This window comes from Panthera tigris, chromosome A2, assembly GCF_018350195.1.
Source record: "Panthera tigris isolate Pti1 chromosome A2, P.tigris_Pti1_mat1.1, whole genome shotgun sequence".
Classification (NCBI taxonomy): Eukaryota; Metazoa; Chordata; class Mammalia; order Carnivora; family Felidae; genus Panthera; species Panthera tigris.
Window position 1 is genome coordinate 155,962,276 of NC_056661.1, and position 7,517 is coordinate 155,969,792.

Genomic DNA, 7,517 nt, shown 5'->3' on the forward strand with positions numbered 1-7,517 from the left:
TCCCTGACTGTCAATTCTTTCTGTTCTTTCTTTTGAGGTGAATTCCTTTGTTTCATCATTTTCAAGGAAGAAAAATAATTGATAAAAAATGAAAATAAAAAACACAAAAATCAGATAAAGGATGCTAGATCCTAGGTTTGTTTTGGTCTGGTTGTTGAAGGAAGCTTGGTAGAATAGAGGAAAAAAGGAAATAAAAGAAAAGGAAAAAAAAGGAAAATGTTTGAAAATTAAAAAAAAGTGAATACAATAAAATAGAATAAAATGAAATGATTAAAGTGAAATAGAGTAAAAAAGTTACAAAGAAGTAAAAAATATAGTAGAAAAAAATTAAGGAAAAATCTTTCTTATAAAAACAAAAATAAAAATAAAAATTTTCTCTTTCTGTATTCAAGAATAAGAAAAGAAAAAGAAAAAAAAATGAATAGATGGACCAACGAACAGAATGGAATACGATGGAAATTACATCCAGTTTCCCCTAGCAGTCAAACTATGAAGCACTTTATACTCCGTAAACTAAGCAGGTGGAGAGACTTACGTTCCTCTAGAGCATGGTTGACACAGTTGGATGGAGCTTGGTGTAACGACTCCATTCTCTACTAGATGGCACTGGTTAACTTACCTGGGGTGGATTGTTGTGGTATGTGTACGTTCATGCACAGGAGAGGGGAAAATGGCATCACCCAGCTACCCAGTCTCTGGTATCAGAACTTTGTGTTTTTGCCAACCAGCAGTCAAGCACCCCTCCATTGTCTTTGGCCTCCACCCACTCCCCACTTCTACCCTGTCTGCTACCAAGACATCAGCCTGCCAGGTGGCACCTCCCTCCCGAGTTTTATCTCAGATGGGGCTGTGTTGCCAAACCCCTCGCTTCTGAGGGCCCTGACCCTTTGACCCACTCCACCCCTCTGGGGGAGGGTTTCACCAAGCAATGGCTGGGTGCTGGCCCACTTCCAGGAATGCTCACGTGACCGCTCTGATGCAGATGCTCAGAGACTGTAGCTGGGGGCCAGCCCGCCCCAGAAAAAGTCTGTGTGATTGTGTAGCAGCAGTGTTTCAAGGATTATGGTAAATCACAGCACACATCTGGCACCTTGTTCTTGTCTCTTAACGTCCTTGTTCCAACACTAGCAAGTGTGGCTGTTCCCTGGGTCCACTGGGACCTTTGCCTGTGGGGAGGCTGCACAGCCTCTACCAAATGTCCTCTCAGCAAGAGAACTGCCTCTCCCCGTGTGGCCCAAGGACCCCTCAGACCTTGCTGTCTGCTCCTAGGGATTTGCCCTTCTCACCACAGCTCCACCAGGTATCAAGGTACAGAGTCTCAGACTTTGCACTCCTCTGTTTACATAGAGTCTTGATGGTATCCAGACCCTCTCCTTTCTCTTTTCTCCCTTTCTTTTTAATTCCCTTATGGGTGCTTCCAGTCTTTCTCTTTCTCTCCAGCTGCTTTCAGGGGCAGTGCATTTCCTGTACTCTCCCCTCTGTCTCTGTTCTCTCTCTGAAAGCAAAAACAGCTCCCTACCTTCCCTGGCTTCTCTCTCCCCAAGTTCACCTCTCTGTATCACTTATGAGTTCTGTGGTTCAAGTCATGCAGATTGTTGAGTTAATCCTCAGATCAATTTTCTAGGTGTGCAGATTGGTTTGATGTTGATCTAGCTGCATTTCAGGGACAAGAGACACAAAAAATTTCTATGCTTTTCTGCCATCTTGGTCCCCTCCAACAGTGTTCTTAAAAATACTCCCCCACCCCCAGTTTTAAAGTCTATGTTTTAAGAAATGAATTATGGCCAGTAAAGTTCAAAGTTCTGCCTGTTTCTGAGTTGTAACTTCTTCTTCCTTCAGATTGTCTGGCCTTTGCACAGATTCAGATAATTTCCATGTTACCTTTTAATTTGATCTTTAAAAACTTTAAGACAGTGTTCCAACACCTACTGCAGAATCTCCTTATTTCTGGAGGGGTCCAAGAGGATGGAATATTTTTGATAGAAAATCATAATACCCTAGTCATGTTAATTTAAATCACTTACTATGTTCAACTGAGAACTGCCTACACCAAGGAGTCTCGCTTCAAGTAAAGGCAAAGAAAAATAGGGTAGAATATCCCTCAACAATATCTGTTTTTCTTTTGTCTTTTAACAGCTGAATATAGGATGTGGATGTAATTAAAGGGATACATTGGCTTAAATCCTTTTAAGGGCAACCATGTATCACATTCATAAACCAGTTTCCTGCTACTATAGGAGTAGCTTGAGGTCCCAATAGAACACCCACTCTAATTAAGGTAACCACTGCATAATTCTGCTTAGAGTCTTAAATACTACGTGGACACACACAGACACACACACACACACACACACACGCATTTAGTTGGCATAAACATGTGAGACTAAAACTTTACTCTTCAAAAAAATTTTTTTAATGTTTCTATTTATTTTTGAGAGAGAGTAAGAGAGAGAGAAAGAGTGAGTGAGGGGAGAGGCAGAGAGAGAGAGGAAGACACAGAATCCGAAGCAGGCTCTAGGCTCTGAGCTGTCAGCACAGAGCCTGATGCGGGGCTTGAACTCACGAACTGTGAGGTTCATGACCTGAGCTAAAGTTGTACATTTAACTGACTGAGTCACCCAGGTGCCTCTGAAATTTTACTCTTATCTGTATATTTGGCCAAGGTTTCAGATTGGTTTGTTCTCTATTACTTTGGATCCAGTATACCAGTTGTCCCATTCCCCAGGGCTTGACCACAGCCAGGTTATTGGAGATGATGCAGAAATTCTCTGTGTGTATTTAAGTCTGCAGTCTTTCAAGATCTTGGGGCCTGACATAGTTGCTGATTTCAGAGCCCTCATTTTCTAGTCCTGCAGCAGGGCCAGAGTCCTTGACAGGAAGTTTGAGAACAGAGGTCCAAAATGAGAAAAGACCCCTGAGGTCTGAGATACTGGTCTTCAGGGTAGTCACAATTCCCTGATCATGGGTCCCATTTGGTAAGGTGATCATTGACACAGGTATGGGTGAAATCCCTGGTAAATTGAATTTTATTTTATTTCCTAATATGTTTTTTACGTTTTTATTTTGGGCAGAGCTCTTACTAGCCTTAACCATCTCATGGCTGGTATCGTATCATTATTCAATTTTCGATAAGTAGTTTGTAACACTTGATGTCCTTCTGTGAGTAGATTTTTTTTTCTTACACCAAGTGCGTAGTTCATGTGGTATAAACCAAGTGAAAGTTACACACTTAATAAGAGGTATCAACTAAAATTTCACATGTGTAATTAATAAAGGCAGTGATTCTATTGTATGCCAAGATTCTAAATCCACATTAACAATATTATTAGGTAAACAGTAGATGAATTTGTTTCTATTTGAGTAGAGCAAATTGATTTGGGAGATTGTTCATGGATAGTACAAGTGAAACTTGGCCTCTTCTGTGTATCTTTAGTGAAAGATCAAAAGCCACAGTGTCTTTGGTGAGATGTTTGCCTTTGTAATAAAGACAAGCTCTTTGAGACCTTAAAGAAAGATTTGGATGGTAGGTTTAAATTACCCCTTCAGGGAATTTGTGTATTTGTCCTCTTCTAAAAGTCATATTTCTTTGCTTTAAAAAATTCACTTAGAATATTTTTTAAGAAGTGAAGACCATACTGGTAGGGGGCCTGGGTGGCTCAGTTGGTTGAGCGTCCGACTTCGGCTCAGGTCATGATCTCGTAGTTCATGAATTCAAGCCCCGTGTCAGGCTCTGTGCTTGATAGCTCAGAGCCTGGAGCCTGCTTGGGATTCTGTGTCTCCCTCTCTCTGCTCCTTCCCCGCTCATGCTCTGTCTCTGTCTCTCAAAGATGAATAAATGTTAAAAAAAATTAAAAAAAAAAAAAAGAAGTGAAGAGCATTTGACTAGCAATTTTATGGGAAGAGTCACGTGGATAAACTCGTAAACTAAAATGAAGGCACGGTCCGAGTTTGCCACTATGGGAACAATACTGTTGATAGCAAGGAGTTGTAATGTTTCTGAGTGGCCACAAGGAGGAGACAAAGAACAACATAGGTGGCCCCAGCATCTCCAATGCCTAAGTTCACTCAAGGTAGACATTACTTTAATTTCCTTTAGCAGGGCTTCTTATTTCATTTTAACAGTATTTGCTAGAGAAGTAGGAGATTTTATTGTTCTGTTCAGTGTGACCAACCATTAGTGCTTTAATGGTTTTGAAATTCATTGTCCATCCTAATAAGTCAGTGGCTATCTAGTGCTAAGGGAAGAAGATATAGGTAGAGTCCTTTTTATCACCTCAAAAACTGTAAAGCAGCCTTTACTACTTCCCTAAATTGCCCTAGGGTGATGTCTTTCCTTTGAAATTTGTCCAGTATTCTAGGAATTTGGGTATTTCAGATATTGGATCTAACAGGCTATAAGAACACATGTGGTTCCTTGTCCCATGCTCTGAGACACGAAGAATGGAAGTTGGGGTACCCTTAAGAATGAGCAAAGGACATGTGGATACAAGTCCTGTGTTTCAGACCAGATTCTAGGACTCCACCAGGCTGTTATTTTAAAGCATCAGATCTTTAAAATCCTCCAGACTAGATAGGCCAGGGTCATGGTATTAAAGGATGTGTACCTTAGATGAATGACCCTTATCATTAAGTAGTTTCTTTTGAGTAACTAGAAATAACGTTTTTTGGTTTTAGCAGTTTTGATCTGGTCATTTTTGGTTCAATAACTACGCATGCAAGTTTTTTTTTTAACGTTTATTTATTTTTGACAGAGAGAGAGAGAGAGAGAGAGAGAGAGCGCGAGCGAGCATGAATGGCAGAGGGGCAGAGAGAGGGAGGCACAGAAGGCTCCAGGCTCAGAGCTGGCAGCACAGAACCTGATGCAGGGCTTGAACTCACAAACTGTGAGATCATAACCTGGCCTAAAGTCAGACGCTTAACCACCTGAGCCACGCAGGCGCCCCTATTCATGCAAGTTTCATGCAAGAGGAGCTGGAGGTTGTGGCAGACCCAGGAAGCACGTGGTATGTTGGCTGAAGGTTTGGGCTCTGCAGTCCAACTTGGGCTTTACCACTTAGCTCTGTATTTCTACTTCCTTCTCTGCAAAATGGATATAGTAATAGTACTTACTCCGTAGGACTGTTGTGAACATAAAAAATAAAAGCACTTACAACAGTTCCTGGAAGACAGCATTTATTGATGTTGAGACCTACATTGACATCCTTGTGAGCAAATGTACTTGGATACAGAATACCCTGACATTGTAACAGTTAAAATTAATTGTGAACTCAGAAACAACCAGCAGAGCCATTTGTAAGAGGGAAGGACTCCAATTTCCACTACAGAGTGTGTGGGGGAAGAGTCAGGGTTTGTCTTTGTCTCTATGACAACCTCTTTTTTTTTTAATTTTATTTATTTTTTTAAATTGACATCCAAATTGGTTAGCATCTAGTGCAACAATGATTTCAGGAGTAGATTCCTTATTGCCCCTCACCCATTTAGCTCTTCCCCCCTCCTACAACCCCTCCAGTAACCCTGTTTGTTCTCCATATTTATCAGTCTCTTCTGTTTTGTCCCCCTCCCTGTTTTTATATTATTTTTGTTTCCCTTCCCTTATGTTAATCTATTTTTTTTCTTAAAGTCCTCATATGAGTGAAGTCATATGATTTTTGTCTTTCTCTGACTAATTTCACTTAGCATAATACCCTCCAGTTCCATCCATATAGTTGCAAATGGCAAGATTTCATTATTTTGATTGCTGAGTGATACTCCATTGTATATATACACCACATCTTTATCCATTCATCCATTGATGGACATTTGGGCTCTTTCCTTACTTTGGCTATCGTTGATAGTGCTGCTGTAAACATGGGGGTGCATGTGTCCCTTCGAAACAGCACACCTGTATCCCATGGATAAATACTTAGTAGTGCAGTTGCTGGGTTGTAGGGTAGTTCTATTTTTAATTTTTTGAGGGACCTCCATACTGTTTTCCAGAATGGCTGCACCAGCTTGCATTCCCACCAACAATGCAAAAGAGATCCTCTTTCTCCACATCCTCGCCAACATCTGTTGTTGCCTGAGTTGTTAATGTTAGCCATTCTGACAGGTGTCAGGTGGTATCTCATTGTGGTTTTGGTTTGTATTTCCCTGATGATGAGTGATGTTGAGCTTTTTTTAAAAATTTTTTTAAATTTTTTATTTTATTTTTTTTTATTGAGCATGTTTTCATGTGTCTGTTAGCCACCTGGATGTCTTCTTTGGAAAAGTATTCATGTCTTTTACCCATTTCTTCACTGGATTATTTGTTTTTTGGGTGTTGAGTTGGTAAGTTCTTTATAGATTTTGGATACTAACCCTTTATCTGATATGTCATTTGTGAATATCTTCTCCCATTCCGTTGGTTGCCTTTTAGTTTTGCTGATTGTTTCCTTTGCTTTTTATTTTGATGAGGTCCCAGTAGTTCATTTTTGCTTTTGTTTCCCTAGCCCCCGGAGACGTGTTGAGTAGGAAGTTGCTGTGGCTGAGGTCAGTGAGGTTGTTGCCTGTTTTCTCCTCGAGGATTTTGATAGCTTCCTGTCTTACATTGAGGTCTTTCATCCATTTTGAGTTTATTTTTGTGTGTGGTGTAAGAAAGTGACCCAGGTTCATTCTTTTGCATGTCGTTGTCCAGTTTTCCCAGCACCACTTGCTGAAGAGACTGTCTTTGTTCCATTGGATATTCTTTTCTGCTTTGTCAAAGATTAGCCATATGTTTGTGGGTCCATTTTTGGGTTCTCTATTCTGTTCCATTGATCTGAGTGTCTGTTCTTGTGACAGTACCATACTGTCTTGATGATTACAGCTTTGTAGTATAGGTTGAAGTCCAGGATTGTGATGCCTCCTGCTTTGGTTTTCTTTTTTAAAACTGCTTTGGCTATCCGGGGTCTTTTCTGGTTCCATACGAATTTTAGGATTATTTGTTCTAGCTCTGTGAAGAATGCAGGTGTTACTTTGATAGGGATTGCATTGAATATGTAGATTGCTTTGGATAGTATCAACATTTTAACAATATTTGTTCTTTCTATCCAGGAGCATGGAATGTTTTTCCATTTTTTTGTGTCTTCTTCAATTTCTTTCATAAGCTTTCTGTAGTTTTCAGTGTATAGATTTTCCACCTCTTTGGTTAGATTTATTCCTAGGTATTTTATGGTTTTTGGTGCAGTTGTAAATGGGATAGATTCCTTGATTTCTCTTTCTGTTGCTTCATTGTTGGTGTTCTATGGCAGCCTCTTAAAGCTGGTATTATCCATCCATGCAGTCTTCCTTAACATCATCGATAAGAATACCAGTTCTGGAGTTGAATTTCCTGGGTTCAACTCCTTTCTCTACCTATATGGAAGCTAACTAGTCACATGCTGAGACAACCAGAAAATCAGGTACCAATACTTTTTGGAACTTAAATTTGATATTTAGTAAAAATTCAGTATTTAACATGAAGTAAGTCAGAAGTTTGTTGAACTTCCATTTTCTAGGTAGATTTTTGTTTAAATTATAAA